The sequence below is a fragment of the Pleurodeles waltl genome, chromosome 4_1 (assembly GCF_031143425.1).
Source record: "Pleurodeles waltl isolate 20211129_DDA chromosome 4_1, aPleWal1.hap1.20221129, whole genome shotgun sequence".
Classification (NCBI taxonomy): Eukaryota; Metazoa; Chordata; class Amphibia; order Caudata; family Salamandridae; genus Pleurodeles; species Pleurodeles waltl.
The window spans coordinates 856698202-856716613 of record NC_090442.1 but is presented as its reverse complement, the minus strand read 5'-3'; the positions used below and the strand labels follow the sequence as shown (position 1 = coordinate 856716613).

Sequence of the window (18412 nt, the reverse complement as noted above, 5' to 3'; positions counted from 1 at the left end):
AACGTGTCCACCTGAAACCCTCTTTGTAGGTGATGGATCAACCCCGATGATGAAACATGCGCACAAGTAGGTGAGTGGTATTAAATTTAAAACCTCACATACACAAATAGAGTTTAACAGCACACTATTAGTCCTTCCTTACTGAACACAGGAATTCAATGCTCCACAGATTCAGCTTCAGATTTTTAGTGTTCTTTTATAACAATACTTTCCTTATCTGTACAGCATTCTGTGACCCCAGATGAAGTAATCAAAGAGCTATATCGAAATCTATTAGATAAAATGAAAATAAGGAACTTCCCCTCCAAATAGGATGAAAGGCTGAACAAAGCCCAAAGCTTAAGGCTGACAACTAATATTCTTAGCCACCTGCAGTTAGAAGCAAAAAAGCTTACAAAGACAGTCTCAAAGGGTCACTCCTGGTAGGAGCGGAAAATGGAAGGGCTTGTTTGCGAGTTGGTTGCAAAAATTGGAAGTTCTGGTACAGTAAAACACTGTAATCACTTTTACCGCACGTTAAACAACTTTGCTTTACTGTTTTTCCTCCACCATGAATTAATCCATAGGCCCATGTGACTCATTTTGTAACACTGATCACTGCAGATTTTGAAATTGCTATTGCCAGTCTGTAACTGAAAACGAATAAAATATGTTTTAAAATAGAACATCTCACGGGACTGAGAAAATATAACTTCCTCATATTTACATTAAACAAACTCCACTGGCCAGCTGCTCATGAGTGTTATATTTAAGGTCTAATACATTAGTCAGGGGGCAGAGATCTCCAACATGCCATTTTAATTGGTGATCAAGATACCAAGTGGCATTTGTAGCAGCCACCTTATTGAACAAGCATTGTGGAAAGCAAAAAAAGCAGGAATAACACCAAAGTTCAAGCTTTCTGATATGCTCCCAGGGTTTGCAACCCCAAAGACATAGATCCTAGAAGGCTCACTCCGCCAATTCCAAAAGAAACTTAAGATTTCCTGCTTAATCTCAACTGCAACTATAGTGCTCCAATGCCTTATATCTAGGCTTAGGCTACACTACAGCTACAAAAAAAAAAAAAAAAAGCATTGGCAAAGCTAATAGGTTTCGCCGTTGCGAAATCTGTTACTTTTGTCAATGTTTTTAGACATGTCACACAGCAGCGCTAGCTGCTGTGCAGCACGTCTTAAAGTTTTAAAAAGAAAACACTATAACATGGCCAGCATTGTCAAAATTACAGTTTAGTGCTGACCGAGTTGCTGCTGTGTCACGTGTAAACAAACATTGACAAAACCAATAGATTGTGTGGTTGCAAAACCTATTGGCTTTGACACTGCTTGTTCCTCTGAAGGTGACAGCGTTGATCGCCAGCAACTTTTCAGTTCTTGAACCTCTGCTAAATTACCTCATTAACAAAACAAATTTCACTTGATTTCAATGTTGCTTTTTGCTCTTGGGCGCTCAGAGTGAGCACATCTATCTTCCTGTAACGAGGCAATAGGAGTTTTAAACGAATGTGTTACGATATAAATGATTCATAGCTCTTCCGTGATAGGACTGAGATTTCTTCAACACTGTGGTCCAGACTCTTGTTAGAAAAGCTAAATTTCTCTAAGTAGTTCCTGATATAGCTTTGCTGATAATGGTTATAGTGCCTGTCCCCGAGAATTGCCAGTCTGATCAGCGGACAGTAGAATTCATAATAAACACGGACTTGGCTGTGCTCCACTTCTTTATTAAGGCCCTCATTATGAGTGGCGCATGTGTGTGCCTACTTAGTGAAGTGCAAACCACTGATGGGTGTTAAGTTAGCATTTTGTTTTTAAACAAACTTAACAACGTTGCGTAGAAGAGGATTTCAAGTAAGACTACCTACAGTGGGTGATCACGGTGTAAGGCAGTGACTTTAGCTGACACTTTACACTTTATACAACACAGCTTCTTATACCGCTGGCTAGCTTGATTCCCAGAACGGCTTTCAATATTGCATGTTTTGATGGAGTGGGACAGACAGGCCTCGTCTAGTAGCGTGTGTGTCTGGTGTTGTCACACGGCAAAATGAGCAGAATAGCACATTGAGTCTATAAATAATGCAAGTGATAACAAATCTCTGATTTTAACAGGAGAAGTTTCGAAAGTCCAGGTACACATGGTGCCTCTTTAGCTACACACATTGAACGGGAAGTGAGAGTTTGCAATGAGTGACAGGAAGGTGGGGTTGTGGGGACATGACAGCCCTTTACAAATGCAGGTGTATGGTGAGTGCTTCATTTCCAAGTTTTTTAAAAAAGTACTTTTGTAGGCGTGTGGACACTAGGCTCCGGAAGCAGTATTTGGTCCAAACACTACAGCAGGATGACGGAGGTGAGGAGGGTGTGCTGACCAGCAGTGACGTGGAAGCCTTTGTTAGAGCCAGCCAATGGTAAGTAAGTGAGGAGGGACCCACATGGGAGCAAGCCAAAGGAAGGTGAAGCGACGTAGGAGCCGTGTGGGAGCCAGCCAATAGTAAGTATAGGTAAGGAAGGGGCAGGTTCTTAAGACCCCATTAAGATTTTTTTTTTTTATAAAAAAGGCTTCGCGGGCACAGCCCACATGCATGCGCAGTGCAAGTGAAACCTTAAAAGACCAATTAAATACAGAATGTTCTTGCACCGATGAAACAGCATCATCATGATGGCTAGACGGCTTGAATTCATCTCAGACACTGGCAATCGCTTGGGGCCACATTTCAGTCCATCGTTTTTTGCCCACAATGTCACTCTAGACAAAGGCCTACTTTATACAATAAAGTACCCCACCTGTTCCTCATGGCAACAGTTTGTCTCAAACAGCCAGGCTTGCGCAGATGAAAGCATCTTACTATTGAGGAAAAATTATCGAAAGCATGGAAATCTAAGAAAAAACTTTAAAATAGAATACACTACTGAGGAAATGGGAGACTTGATTCAAACTAAGTAGTAAAATTTGCAAACAAGTAAATACAATCTCACAATAGCATGATCTTGAGTTCATACTTAGAATCGTAAAAAGTTATTTCATTTCCTGCATTTACCCATAAAACATGCTAGCATGGTGTAATCCAAATGCGTTTCTGCCAAAGTTTGTTTCGCTAGACTTGATTTTTTCCCTTTTAGGACTTTTATATACCACTAGCTTTTCTTGACCTACTGTCCTCTTCCACAGTGTTGAGCTGTTTGCACCCCTAAGGTCATCGTTAGTGTTGTCTAATCCCCTCTTACATTTCTTTGTGATATCTTATTAGAATAATCTTTTTACAAAAATATTTACATCATTGGTCTTTCTCTATGAAGAACTTTGTAACTAAATGATTAAGATATTTTATCTAAAAAAAATAAAACACAAAGGACATCCAATACAAACTTTCAGGAGTAAATCAGAACACTCAGTGAGCTACAGAGTACACACGGCTAAGAAGGATGGAGGAACTTGAGAATGTCAGTAGAGCTCTGGTACATGCATTTTAGGGTTGCTTGTTGGGAGGCTAATGAACTGTTCAAGAGCTATACACAGACATTCGTTTTTTAACTTATTATTGGTTTTATTCGGTTGTAATAATGTATATCTTCCAATATTCAATGCATCACATATTCTTATCTATAAAAACACCTAATTCGAAAACATCTTATTTCCGAAACAGCTATAAGCCATGCAATACTCAGTTTGCCTCTCAGAGCCTGGTTAAAATGGATATACTACATGTGCTTTATGAGCCCTTTATGCTATCTTCAGTATTTAACAATTTACATTTCAATATGGAAATTCCTGACTATTCGTTTTTTTTATTATCCTAGTGAATATAATCCATCAATGCTTGCTGTATTTCTTGAAGACTCTTTGGCAAACAGCATTTCCAATGTTGTGCAATCGTTGACTCTGTGGCCACCAGGAAATTATCAGCCTATTAAAATTCTAAGACATTTGAGAAAGTAATATTTGCCTCCTAGGAGTACAGCCATTGAATATGAAAGGGTGTTTAGATACGTTATCAAGCCAGATGCTTCTTCCAAAGAACTCTTCTACCCTCTACAAATCTCTGCAACAATTATTGGTATATCCAACAGAGGAATACATGGTTTACAGCACTATGTAAGACAACATTTACAGATGTTGTCCTCGTGTGCAACTAAAAATCTTGAACACATGAGAAAACATCTAGAAAATGCACTGGACAGGATCTCTTTCTAAATATCCCATCACATTCTATATCACAATTTCTCTGTTAGATAAGAATTTTCTAAAGATCTGCACACCAAAGAAACTAAATAAGTCTCTCACTCGAGTGGTACTGTCACTTCAAATTTTGCATAGTTCCTAGAACACCTGCACTAGTTGCGTAATACAATGTTGCATCTCTGAGCAAGTTGATTTCTCTGTTTTGACATTTTTAAATCATTACTTGCAAGCCTCAACCTTGGAAGGTGTCAGTCTTCATAACAATGGTATAAATATCCTAGCATGTCTTCAGCCAATTGACTAGACATTTTTTGATAAAAAATGACTGTAAGCACCTCAACGGTGAGCTCCCAATTCCAGCTGCAGCTATTCTCTCATGTGTTCATCAGCTTTACCTGGAGCTTATCTTGCAAATTACTTGGTAAAAGATCATGGAAAATCCATGGGCAACATGTGATGCCTGTAGATGCAATTTATTGGTTCACATGATGTCGGAGGTCATTTTCACCACTATTGCACATTAGGGTTGAGGTGGTGCTGATAGTCATTTTATGTTATGCAGATTTATAGCGGGCACGCTGGCACTGAGAAGGTGCAAGTCTAGTCAAACAGAGGGCCTAGTGGCACTACTAGAACAGCAGATCCCAGCTTCATACACAATTCAAGAAGTGAGGAGGAGGCTCTTAAGTGTAGCAGCAGGTTGTTCCACGCTTAAGGAGCTATGTAGGAGAAGGCACAACTGTCGGATCTGGTTTTCCGTATGCGTGGGATGTCTGTGAGTTGGAGTCCAGGTGAGTAGAGGTGTCTGGAAGGTTTGTGAAAGGAGATGCTATTGCTAAGGTATGCTAGGCCACTAGTGCCTTGAAAGTGTGGGTGAGGAGTTTGATTTGTGCTAATCTGTGTATGGAGAGCCAATGGAGCTCTTTCTGGTGTGATATAAGTGTGGTGTGGTTGAGAGTGATTCTGGCAGCTGAGTTCTGAATGGAATGCAGCATGCTAGTGAGTTTTCTGTTGATTCTGGCACAGAGTGTTCCTATATGCCAGCCTGTTTGATAAAAGTTTGTGATGGTTTTCCAATATTGTTTGTGAGCCATTTGAAATTCAAACTAAGCATCTTCAGGGTATCGAAGCATGAGGCTGTGACAGCATCAATTTTACTGATCATGTCAAGTTTGCTGTCAACGATAATCCCAAGGTTCTTAGCGTGGGTGGTAGGGCTGGGCGCAGTTGGTCCTGGCTTTGTTGCCTACCAAGAGGAGTCCCACAGTAAAGCGCTCTTCCCTAAGGTCACAATTTCTGTCTTGAAGGTGTTCAACTTCAGACAGTTTGGTCATCATCCAGTGGGTGATTTCAGTCATGTGGGCATTTACTTGATTTGGGTACTGGGCATCTTGTCCGAGTGGGAAAGAATGAGTTGCATGATATTGGCATAGGAGAGGAAATTGATGTTGTAAGAGTGGATGATGCCGACGAGAGGGATCGTGTAAGTTTTGAAGAGGGTCTGACTCAGGCAAGATCCTTGCTGAATTTAGCAAATGAGATCACGGGTGTGCAAGGTGTACAGTACCAGATTGAGTCCTTCCAGTCAGGAAGGAGTAGATCCATAGGACTTTGTGTCTTTGGATTCCAATATTGTGTAGGCATGGGGCAATGAGGATAGGGGGGGGTCCAGGAGCACACAGTCTGCGCAAAAGAAATTAGTGCACCAAAGAACGCCTAACTGAGAAAAATGAAGTAAATTTGTAAAAAATAAAGCACAGTTGTGCTCTTTTTAAAATATATAATCCAAAAGTAATCCCAATACGAACAAGTTGTGGTAAAGCATGTTAGGGCCCACTTAATGCATCCATTTGTAAATGCACATTTTTAATTTAGCATTTCTTATGTTTGTAACCTTTTACATGGCTTTTCCCTCATGCAATAATACACTGAGAAATCACTGTACATGTTGCTTGTTTCTTGTAAACGTTTATGCCGTCTAGCCTGTACACGCCATCCAAGGCTAAGCACACACAGAACATGATGCCCTAAGTACTCTTATTGCCCATGGAGGCAGCTCCACAATTGCAGACATGTCATGAAGTAGAGACTGCATCTCTGACACAGCGTAACACGATCAGTGCTTGTATTATAAAAACTGCCTCTACGCCATAGTCGGCAGAGTAGCACTTCCGCTGGTATTATTTTGGAATGAGGCATGCAGTGCCTGAGATGTAGCTTGGCTGACTCTTATGCTGATCCTGATTCTGACCTCTAGCCTGCACTGGACAAATAGCCTGCACTGCACCAGACTGACTGCTTTCCTCCCAGAGTACATCTTACTGAGGTATAGAGGGTTGGTCCCAAAAGATCTGGCATAAGGTATTTCCACTATGCTCTCAAAAGTATATGTAGTATCAGATAGGAGTGTACCAACATAAAAATACTAACGTAGTTGAACAGTTTATCTTTTTACCATTTTTGTAATGCTGGTTACCATGCTTTGTCTGGTTTGCCTAATGATCGCAGCTCATGTTTTTCATGAAAGAATAAGATCGTTTCAATAAATGTTCTAAAAGATATTTTCACATCTTTCTTGTGTCTCATCTTGGGTACGATAAATGACAACAAAAGGATAGCTCTGTTGTCAAGAATTCCTTGGGAATCTGAGTACTCATGTTTGAGGATGCAAAACCCATCTGGTATTCCGGTGTGTTTAGGGGTTCAGATGGGGCACTGTGACCTAGCTAGGAACAGAGTCAACATTTCTTGATACGTGGACTGAGTCCCTATAATCTGACATTTATGTTGACCAGATACACAGTCCTACTTGATTTGTAGGAACCGTATAACCTGGCGTCACTAACGTTCTAGGTTAGGCATTTATTTAATGGGTTTCCCGAGTAGTTGTTAAGTATCCAAGTGCTCCCTTTTCACCTTCATACACAGACATCTGTGGTGATAGTGATACATTCTCCTCAGCTTAATAGGAAACCCCTATTTTAGTCTGTAGATTGTTCAAGCTTGAACCTTTAAAAGGATCACCCCACTATAGTCTTCCCTTCCTGAACAGTATTCTTTAAAATGGCAAATGTAGTTCAGATTCCAGTTAACTGCAGACAGGCAGTCACACCATACTTGGCATAACAGGGTCTCTCTAAGACTAGGTGGGGGTGGGGGGGGGGGGGGTGTCAGGGGGATCGAGAAGTTGCCTTTTTGGTAGAAGCCCACAAAGCATATAAATGTGAAGTTTCCTATTCATGGGCTGATTTTCCTGCAATAGAAACAAACATTTCATACATACACTGAGATCGCAGCACCTAATCAATACATATCATATCACCTTTAAGACATGCCATTAACATATCAGGAGCATCACAATTGGTTTCAAGGTGCCATTCCACATGCACTAGTAAATTTGAGACTGGGGCCCTTCAGTAATGATGGGGCGACTTGGCCTGTCATAGCCGGCTACACACCGTTCCCAAATTTAGCACCATTAAATGCTGGTGAACTCCACACCCTATATACGTTGTTAGTCAGACTATGTAGGTGTCTTACACAGTTTGGTATGCAAATGAAAATACATGTCCCAACTAGGGCTGCTCAAACTGTCCAGCCAAAGTTAGCTGTGTCTTGAATGAGTCCTGTCACTATTAATGCAATTATGGGTAATGTTCCCACAAACTACTAGAAACCACCCCATCACCCATAGAACCTTTTCTACAGCAAAAAAGCACTACACCTACAACACAGAACCTATAAAAAAATAACACATCTCTAAAACCACAACCAAAAGTACTAACAAACACTGTCATGCCAGAAAGAAACTAAAAATTAAGGGAAGGTTTGAACATATGATCACTAGGTTCCCTGAACATAGCTTCCATCCAGAAACTTCCACACCCCATTCAAACCACCACACAACAGAGCAGCTACAACACAGTTACCCTCCGCAACTAGCCTGCACACATACACGTCTCAAACTTCTGAATTCTCTAACCAAACGGCATCCCTTCAGCTGCAATCAGACGACCCTTCAAGTCGCGCACACTAAAATCACCTACACCCCTATTCTTCCTCCCATACTACATCACACAATCACCTGAAAGCACTGTGACATGAAAGAAACAAAACAACTACAGTGCTTACTCTTCAATACAAGGTCCATGAAATGAACAAAAATATTATTTCAACATTTCTGACCAACTCTCAAAAACCATACCAGGCCCAACCGTCTTTACAAAAACATGGCTCAGCAAAGACTCTGCACGCACATGTCACAAAGCATCCCACCAGATTTTTCATCATCAACAAAAAATTAGTTGGCAAAATTGAAGGAGGCCTGGCTGCATCCAGAAAAATCACTATGAATATTACAAAATGAAAACCACAAAATGGATGGCTGTGAATCCTTGATGATACAATGCTATCACACTCCAAATACTACTTAAACCTTCCTCTTAATATACAAACAACCACCTAGCAATGCTAACTGTATAGATGCCTTACTAGATACAGTGACCAAGACCCATCTGGACCACACAAACCATATGGTTTGGCAAGAAGAATTTAAACAGAACTACATCTTTCAAAACCAACTTTGAAGCCTTCAACCTCCAACAAATTGTTTCTAGCAAACTCACTCCGATGGACACACTCTTGGTGTCATATGTGCACCCCAAGGGAGAGACATTGTTACATACATCTCTCCCGTAAGCTTGAGCAATTACAGCATCATCACCTTCAGGAGCAACACACCTATCAACAACAATTCAAAGACACCAAAAACCAACAACAAATGTTCATACAATGGAAGAAACTAGTCATTTAGAAACTCACCTCCCATCTGGAAAGACCCCAATAAACATGTGACCAAAAGTCATACACACCTACAACTGCTTCTCTACTTCAAAGGAAACATACCAATAAAGACCATATCCAGGGTTGATCTAAAAAAAAGAACATTACGTAGATTAATGACATTATCAAAAAGGATGAAAACTCAACTCAGGAGAAAAATAAAAAAAATTAAGCAAACAAAAGCACAATGTGCCACTATCGCAGAGCTTACAGAAGAGCAAAAAGTCAACACTTCTCCACATGCTTAAATGAAGCGGACTGCCCTTCTTTAATGATATGTGAGTTTTGACCACTGACTCCATGTTGCACCTAGCATAGCAGTACACCGTCACATTAGTGACCACCAACTTCATTTTGCCTATGAGTTTATTTTAGCATTAGTCACAGCCACGTTAAAAGCTGAAAGTAGTTTTCCACATTGTACAATGTGCACATGCTTTTATTCTTCGTATTTTTTCCCACCAAGGGCTTACGGTGATAATGATGTACTCGGATGGCAGGGAATGGACTTGTTTTGAATTGACACCTTGGGATTGTGGCCAAGTCCCAACGTGTTATTTTTTTTTCAAAGCTGACCCAAAGCAATCAGCATTTTTTGAATAAATAAACTTTTGCAGGGAGAGGTAGATTCTAAAATTTTCCTCTCTTGTTTGATCAAAGTATAAGAGACCGAGACCAGATGGACTGGGACAAGGAGGATTTGCAGATATCAGGCATATCCAGGACGCTGGAGTGTGTCATCTTACCAATGAGGATAACTGATCTCTCTCCTCAATCGATTCTGTGATCTGGCGATCTGATGCTGAAAAGAAGGGAGATGAAGGAGTTTTGCCCTTGCCTCATGGTGATGCATATTTTTTAATTCATTATTTGCTTTGCATTATAATATAGATACATCTATTTGTTGTGTATGTTGCAGTGGAGAATCATTTATACATTCTTTAATTTCATTGCTGTGACAATTTTTAAACGTGTGTTTTCAGCATGCTAATCTCCTTTTAGGAACCTTGAGCAGTGAAATAATAAATTTATTTTTTGGACTAAGAAGCGCATTCCAGAGATTTTTGTCAGTGCATGAGTGTTTCAGCTCGGTCACTGGTGAAGCAAAACACCTTCTAAGGAACTACACAATATTCTAGCAGAATTCAACAGTTCAGAATGCCTAAACAAAGAAACACAGCAATCCCACAAATCCTGTTACAAAATCCCCAAGAAGCTGATTTCAAATATTAAAAGATAGAAAATGGACTTAAGGACAAAACAGGCAACACAACACAAACCCATGACGCACCCAGCATAAAAAGAGATGACACTACATACTTTCAATACCCTCTCAGAAAAAGATTTCTTTGACATTATCATTGCATACAAACCATCAGGATCTCTTTCAAACCCAGCACATCCATTAATCTTTAAAGATATTCTTCACATAACCTGTTCAGGGAAGGTGGCTAGATGGTTTTTCACCAAGTTCCTAGAACTAGGTTCATTCCCACAGGAGCTTTAAACCCTTTGCATTAGGTCCACTCTTAAAAATGAAAAATGTCAACTCATTCAACCCAGCAACTTCAGGCCTATCAACTAAAGGTTGGGCTCCAAGCCCTCCTGCACCCACGGGACATAACAGAGGAGTTATTTTTGTTGATCTTCATGTCCCATCTCTCCATGAAAGAGGTAAAGGCATTCATGAGCCGCTGCAGTGAAATATATGTGCGGGCCATAGTGACAGCATTGTTGGCGTATAAGAAACACAACATTTGGTATCAAGAACTTGAGCCGCGGTTATTTGTGAAGATGGGTAAAGCCCAGATGTCAAAGATCGCTTTCCATCAGACTTAGTAGAAAAGCTGCCATGCCATGGCTTCACGTGTCACCAGACATTTGCGAAGTTCTGATCCTTGTGATATCACTTTCTCCCTGCTGTCTTTGAGTAAAAACTTCTCTATAATGTCCCTCTGTGTGCACACTTATGGTTATCAAGGATGTAGGTAAGTGCTTACAAACAAATCTGAGCCTTTGGCTCCTCTCAGGAACCCGTTGTCTAATTCACTAAAATTGTCAGAACTTGGTGACAAAGGACTGGAATAACGAGGTGGGAGCACTGACACCAGCTCAGTTCTCCATGAAAAAAATGAATTCTATAGCTGTCAAACAGGATTGGCAAGATCGGAAGAGGATCAGGAGGTGGTAGTTTATGTCTCTCCCTGTCAAATTTGGATATACGCTAAACTCTATTGACTCCAAATGTGTGGAATTAATATGTCTAGTGCTTGCTGTTGTTCCAAGCAATTTCAAAATTGTACTCCTGTTTAGGATGGTGTGTTTGCCTCCTGGAGGTATTGTGCAGGATGAACGAGTTACTTACCTTCGGTAACGACTTTTCTGGTGGATACATTAGCTACCTGTGGATTCCTCACCTATTGAATACTCCCCTTGCGCCAGCATCCAACGGAAATCTTCTTCCTAGCTTCTGCACGTCGACGAAGAGGTCACAATTGCCCACGCGACACCGTCTGACGCTATACAGGCAATAAGAGGTCCTCGCCAACGTGCCGACGTCAGTACCAACATTTTTTACGTGCCTGAGACTAATAGGCCATTGAGACAACCAATCAAATAACAATATTTAATAATATCGAAGATAAACACATCATTCCAAAAACTCAAGAACTTTTTTTTTTTTTTAAATAAATAAATAAATAAATAAATATATATATACAGTATATGTACAAGCCCTCAAGTACCAAGAGGAGCACACCCAAGAACAACTTGGTAAGACTAGACAGGCAACGGGGAGGCGGGAGGGACCGCGAGGAATCCACAGGTAGCTAATGTATCCACCAGAAAAGTCGTTACCGAAGGTAAGTAACTCGTTCTTCTGATGGATACAACTACCTGTGGATTCCTCACCTATTGAATAGAGTCCCAAAGCAGTACCGCACTCGGTGGAGGGTGCCTGAATGGTCAAACCAAGAAATCCTGCAGCACTGACCGTGCAAAATGGCCATCCCTCCTAACCTCAGAATCCAAGCAGTAATGCTTCGCAAAAGTACGGAGGGATGACCAAGTTGCGGCCTTGCAGATGTCGACCACAGGAACACCCCTAGCCAAGGCCGAAGAGGCCGACTTAGCTCTGGTGGAATGAGCTCTTATACCATCAGGGGGTTCCTTCTTTGCTAGAGAGTAACACAGTTTAATGCAAAGAATGACCCACCTGGGGAGTGTTCTCTTGTGGACTGCCCTTCCTCTCCTCTTTCCCACGTACCCAATGAAGAGTTGATCCTCCAACCTGAAATCTTTCGTTCTGTTCACATAGAAGCTCAACGCTCTCCTCGGGTCTAAGCTGTGTAGTCTTTCTTCTTCTTTCGAAGGATGAGGCGGAGGATAAAACGAGGAAAGAGTAATTGTTTGGGTCATATGAAAGGGTGAAACAACCTTCGGTAGGAAAGCAGCCTTGGTCCTCAACACCACCTTATCCCCATAAAAAGAAGTGTAAGGGGGTTTAACAGATAGAGCCTGCAGCTCACTCACTCTCCTTGCGGAAGTAATTGCAACAAGGAAAACAGTCTTTAGAACCAATAACCTTAAAGGGCAAGAATGCATAGGCTCAAACGGAGAACCCATAAGAAAAGTCAAGACTAGGTTTAGATCCCACTGAGGCATAATGAAAGGAGTGGGAGGAAATTTGTTAACGAGACCTTTTCAAAATCTCAGTACTATAGGGGATTTAAATAGAGAAGGCTGGTCCGGAAGACATAGAATGGCTGACAGGGCAGATAAATATCCCTTGACTGTAGCCACTGCACAACCCCTCTGTGCCAGGGACAACGCAAAAGACAAGATATCTGAGAAGTGGGCACGTAAGGGATCAATTTGCTTCTCTCCACACCAATTCACAAATTTAGCCCACCTATTAGCGTAGATAGATTTAGTGGCGTGTCGCCTGGCCGATAAAGTAACATCCACTACGTCAGGTGGGAGAGAAAAGGAACTCAGGTTGCCCCGTTCAATCTCCAGGCATGAAGGTGCAGGCTCTGGAGGTGGGGGTGTAGAACCTGCCCCTGCGACTGTGAGAGGAGGTCTGCCCTGAGAGGGAGACGGAGCGGAGGGCACAGAGAGAGTTGGAGAAGGTCCGAATACCATACCCTCCTTGGCCAATCCGGAGCTATTAAGATGACTTAGGCCCGGTCTTGGCGAATTTTCCTCAAAACTGGAGGAATCAAGGGTATGGGGGGAAACGTGTAAAGCAACTGGTCGCACCAGGTCATCTGAAACGCGTCCCCCAACGCTCCTTGTACCGGATACTGGAGGCTGCAGAAGAACGGGCAGTGCGAGTTCTCCCGAGTGGCAAACAGATCTATTCGAGGGAACCCCCACATCTGAAAGATTAGACGGACTTGATCCGGATGGAGACGCCACTCGTGATCGGTCGAGAAATGACGACTGAGACTGTCCGCACATACGTTCAAGACTCCGGCCAGATGATTTGTTACCAAGAAAATCTGATGGTCCTTTGCCCAGGACCAAAGCCGTAGAGCTTTTCTGCAGAGAAGATACGACCCTACACCTCCCTGTTTGTTTATATACCACATCGCAGTAGTATTGTCCGTCAGGACCTGAACCGACTGACTGCGAAGGGATGGGAGGAAGGCCTTGAGTGCAAGACGTACAGTCCGCAACTCCAACAGATTTATATGAAACATATGTTCTACTGGAGACCAAAGACCCTTGATCTCCAGGTCCCCCAGATGAGCTCCCCCACCCTAGAGTGGAAGCATCCGTTATTACTGTGGCCACAGGCGGAGCTTGCGAGAACGGCCTTCCTCTGGAAGGATTGCCGTCTGCAATCCACCATTTTAAATCCGTGGCAGCATCTCTGGAGATCTTCACCGAACCCTCGAGATCCCCTTTGTGTTGAGACCACTGCTTTCGGAGGCACCACTGAAGAGCCCTCATGTGCCAGCGAGCGTGAGTGACCAGCAGATTGCAAGAAGCAAACAGACCGAGCAGGCGTAGGACCTTAAGGACCGGAATGACCGCTCCACTTTGAAACATTGGAACCAACGCCTGAATGTCCTGAATCTGCTGAGGCGGAGGAAAGGCGTGACTCAATGTTGTATCCAGTACTGCCCCTATGAACAGGAGGCGCTGAGAGGGCTCTAGGTGAGATTTGGGTACATTCACTGAAAAACCCAAGTCGAACAACAACTGGGTTGTCGACTGAAGGTGATGCAACACGAGCTCCGGAGACTTGGCTTTGATCAACCAGTCGTCCAGGTAAGGGAATACTGCTATCCCCTTCCTTCTGAGCTCTGCCGCAACCACCAACATCACCTTTGTGAAGACTCGGGGTGCTGAAGTAAGACCAAATGGAAGGACCGCAAACTGATAGTGCTGCGACCCCACTACAAACCGGAGATACCTCCTGTGCGACTTGAGTATCGGGATATGAAAGTAAGCATCCTGTAAGTCGACAGACACCATCCAATCTCCATCGTTCAGCGCCAAAACCACCTGAGCTAGGGTCAGCATCTTGAACTTCTCCTGTTTGAGGAACCAATTCAAGATCCTCAGGTCCAGGATTGGCCTCAACCAACCATCCATCCTGGGGATCAGGAAGTATCTTGAATAACAACCCTGACCCCTCTCCTGCTCTGGAACCAACTCCACTGCACCTTTTGAAAGGAGGACTTGAACCTCCTGTTCTAGCAACAGGAGATGCTCTTCTGAACAGTAGGATGGGTGGGGCGGGATGGGGGGAGGAAACTCCCGAAAGGGAAGGGCATAGCCTTTCCCCACAATACTGATGACCCAGGAGTCTGATGTTATAACCTCCCACTTGCAGAGAAAGCCCAATAACCTCCCCCCTACAGGAGTGGTGTGAGAAGCAATTGGTGGAAGGCTAAGGCTGCTTCCCATGCTGCACCCCTCCAGAGGTAGAGGCAGAGTGCTGCCGGGCGGCTCCCCTGGTTCGGACCCTACCCCTCCCCCTGTAAGAGGAGAGAGCAGAGGAGGGTTGTTGCTGAAATCTCCCTCGAAAGGAGGAGGAGGAACCACAACCAAATCCTCGAAACCTTCTAAAAAGTCTGGAGGAAACAGAGGAGGAGGCCTGCAAGCCTAAAGACTTCGCCGTGGCCCTACTCTCCTTAAACCTCTCTAGTGCAGAGTCTGCCTTGGAGCCAAAAAGTTTATCGCCATCGAAGGGAGGGTCCAAGAGGGTTGACTGTACATCGGACGAGAAACCAGAGCTACGAAGCCAGGCTTGCCTCCTTGTAGCAACAGCAGTACCCATAGCCCTGGCTACAGAGTCAGTCGTATCTAGTCCAGATTGAATAACTTGGGTTGCCGCTGCTTGAGCATCAGCAATTAGGCTCATAACCTCTTGGGGCACTTCAGTGTGAGACGACTTTATTTCGTCCACCAGGGCGTAAATGTATCTCCCTAAAATACAGGTAGCATTAGTGGATTTTAAAGCCATGCTACATGACGAAAAAGCCTTTTTTCATGAAATGTCCATTTTCTTAGAGTCTCTGTCTGAGGGCACAGCTGGAAATGATCCTGGGGCAGACCAGGCTGAACGCGAAGCTTGAACCACCAGGCTTTCAGGAGTAGGGTGCCTGGAGAGGAAGCCTGGGTCAGCAAGAGCCACTCAATATCTTCGAGCCACAGATCTGTTCACTGCCGAAGATGACACCGGCTTCTTCCAAATTTCCAGGATTGGATCCAACAAAGCCTCATTAAAAGGCAGAAGTGGCTCTGCAGTAGTTGAGGCAGGATGCAACACTTCCGTTAAAATATTCGGCTTAGGCTCAGACACCGGCAAAGGGAGGTCTAAAAAGTCAGCTGCTTTCCTGATGACTGAATGAAATGATGCAGCCTCCTCCGTATACTCTCCAAGTGATGACAAGTCCCATTCTGGAGAGGTGTCCAGACTAGCCGTGTCTAACCCATGGAGGTCTTCTCGAGATTCCTCAATCTCTCCTTCCTCTAACGCCTGTCTCCGATATTCTTGTTCCTCAAGGAGGTGAAGAGCAAGCCTCCTCGAGTGTAATCTTTCTTCAATCCTCGGCGTCGACATGGCTTCAGCAGACGTCAAAGCTTGACGCCGATCCTCGGATCCATCAGACGCCGGATCCATCGGCGCCATGGATTTCTTCGGCGCCGAACGAGAAGGGCGGACAGGAGACCGTTCCGGTGCCGGAGCCACAGGTCTACTCAGCGTCACTGGCTGAGATGCTGACGCCATAGGTGCTGACGCCGGCGCCGAGCCCACATTTCCCATGGGAAGGAAGGGCATAAAAGGTGCCAGTCGTAACGGAGCCGGAGCGCTCATATTGAAGGCCAAAGGGCCCAAAGGACCAGCTGGTCCACCACCTGGAGCCATCTGCTGAAAAATCGAGAACATCGCATTCAAGAATGCGGAACTGTCGGCTCCAGGGGCCGGGAAAGCCGGGTACTGAGGAGCCTGGGTTGAAGGCGACATAGACGCCGGCCCCGACGTCTGTAAAGCTGGAGAAAACTCCTGACGCCGAGGAACCTCGAATACAGAAGGAGGATTCACAGGCGACGTCGGCGAAATCGGGGATGTCGGAGAGGCCAACGGCATCTGCGGTTGGGGAGAGATGGTGGGACTCACTTCCCATGTCTTCCGGTGTCGAGTTGAAGGCGACCTCGAACGCGATCTCTCCCGACTCGACCGGTGTCGAGATTCTCGATGACGTCGATGCGACTTCGGAGAAGAGGACTTGCGATGATGTCTTTTCTCTTTGATTTTGCCAAAAAGAGCTTCGTCTCACACTCCTTTAAGGCCTTTGGATTAATTCGTTGACAAGAGTCACATTTGTCAACGTCGTGGTCGGAGCTAAGACACCACAAACAGTCAGAATGTGGGTCCGTAACCGACATTTTGCCACCGCACTCATTGCTGGGCTTGAATCCAGATTTTCTTTGTGACACTTTAACTTGTCTCAAAGAGAAAACAGCAAAAATAACTGTAACTACGTCGATGAGTAACAGTAGCTCCCTCGAAGAATAACCGTCGTTCGAATGGCACGGAAAAAAGGGAACTGACGTCGGCGAGGACCTCTTATTGCCTGTATGACGTCAGACGGCATCGCGTGGGCAATTGTGACGTCCTCGTCGACGTGCAGAAGCTAGAAAGAATCTTTCCGTTGGATGCCGGCGCAAGGGGAGTATTCAATAGGTGAGGAATCCACAGGTAGTTGTATCCATCAGAAAAACTCAAGCTTATTTGTTGGTAAATTAGAAATACATGCAGACTTCCGTTTTACCACTTCTAATGCCTCGGTGGCATTCCCCATACTATTTGGTGGAGCTAGTAAAATTATACTAGAAGGAAAAGGACAGACTATTGGTGTAATAGGCCTTTATTGATCTATGTGGGAATGAGAAAATAGAACATCAGCATTAGACACAAGGGGCTGATGAGCAGATTCTGATACTGCCGTTGGCTGGGTCAGCGAGTCTGTCGATAAATGGAGATGCTGTGGTAGAAGATCTTCTTTCTTTGGAACAGGCATGTTAACTCCTGCTGTGGCAGCAGTAGAATCCTCAGAATATGTAATACCAGTATGGGAGTTTGAAGTTAAAGGGTTTGAAAATGGCAATGATGGAGTCAAAACTTTAGCTGTAGGTTGGTTCTCCAAAACTGAAGTATTTCTACCCCTGGCAATATCCACTTTTTGATCAAGATTTGACGCTGAGTTGCACTGAAAAAAAGGAGTATGTTTTTATTTGCTTGAAGGGCTGGTTGTCGGGAGACGAGACACTATCTGTATTACTTACTAGGACCTCAATATCTGTATCTGCACAGAAGCAAGAGTGAGGGATGCTACTGGCAAAGTGCTTATGTCTTACTTCCAAAATCTTTCGTGCTCCCTTTTTGTAGAAGGTTTTTGTAGAAAAGTACCCTCTTTTTGGCATGGTTATCCCCACTATTTGCCTGCTGTCAGTGTGTTTTGACTGTGTTCACTGGGATCCTGCTAACCAGGACCCCAATGACTGTGTCCTCTCCCTCTAGGTTTGGTTGCTTGGGACTTCACACACCCCACATTTGGCATACTGGTGCCCCCTGTAAATCCCCAGTATATGGTACCCAGGGCATTGGGGCACCAGGAGTTCCCCATGGGCTGCAGCCTGTATTATGCTACCCAGGGGAACCCATGTAAAATGTGTTTGCAGGCCTGCCATTGCAGCCTGGTGAAAAGGTGCATGCACCCTTTCACTACAGGTCACTGCACCAGGTCACTTTAAGTCACACCTACGGCAGGCCCTCTTAGCCCAGAGGGCAGGGTGCAAGTACCTGTGTGTGAGGGCACCCCTGCATGACACGCAGAGTTGCCCCCATGAACTCCAGCTCCATTTTCCT

The 18412-nt window shown here is 44.0% G+C and overlaps 1 protein-coding gene across 2 annotated transcripts in view; it reads right to left on the bottom strand.

The window, feature by feature from the left end:
* The window catches only part of CEP290 (centrosomal protein 290), a 1276764-nt gene that overhangs the window by 1230682 nt on the left and 27670 nt on the right, over window positions 1-18412 (bottom strand). The window contains exon 2 of one of the 2 annotated variants that reach the window (XM_069229618.1): window positions 9054-9113. The exons of the other annotated variant lie outside the window; for it this stretch is intronic. The gene's annotated coding sequence lies outside the window, so the exon portion shown is untranslated. The remainder of the gene's footprint in view (window positions 1-9053; window positions 9114-18412) is intronic. 2 annotated transcript variants of the gene reach the window in all.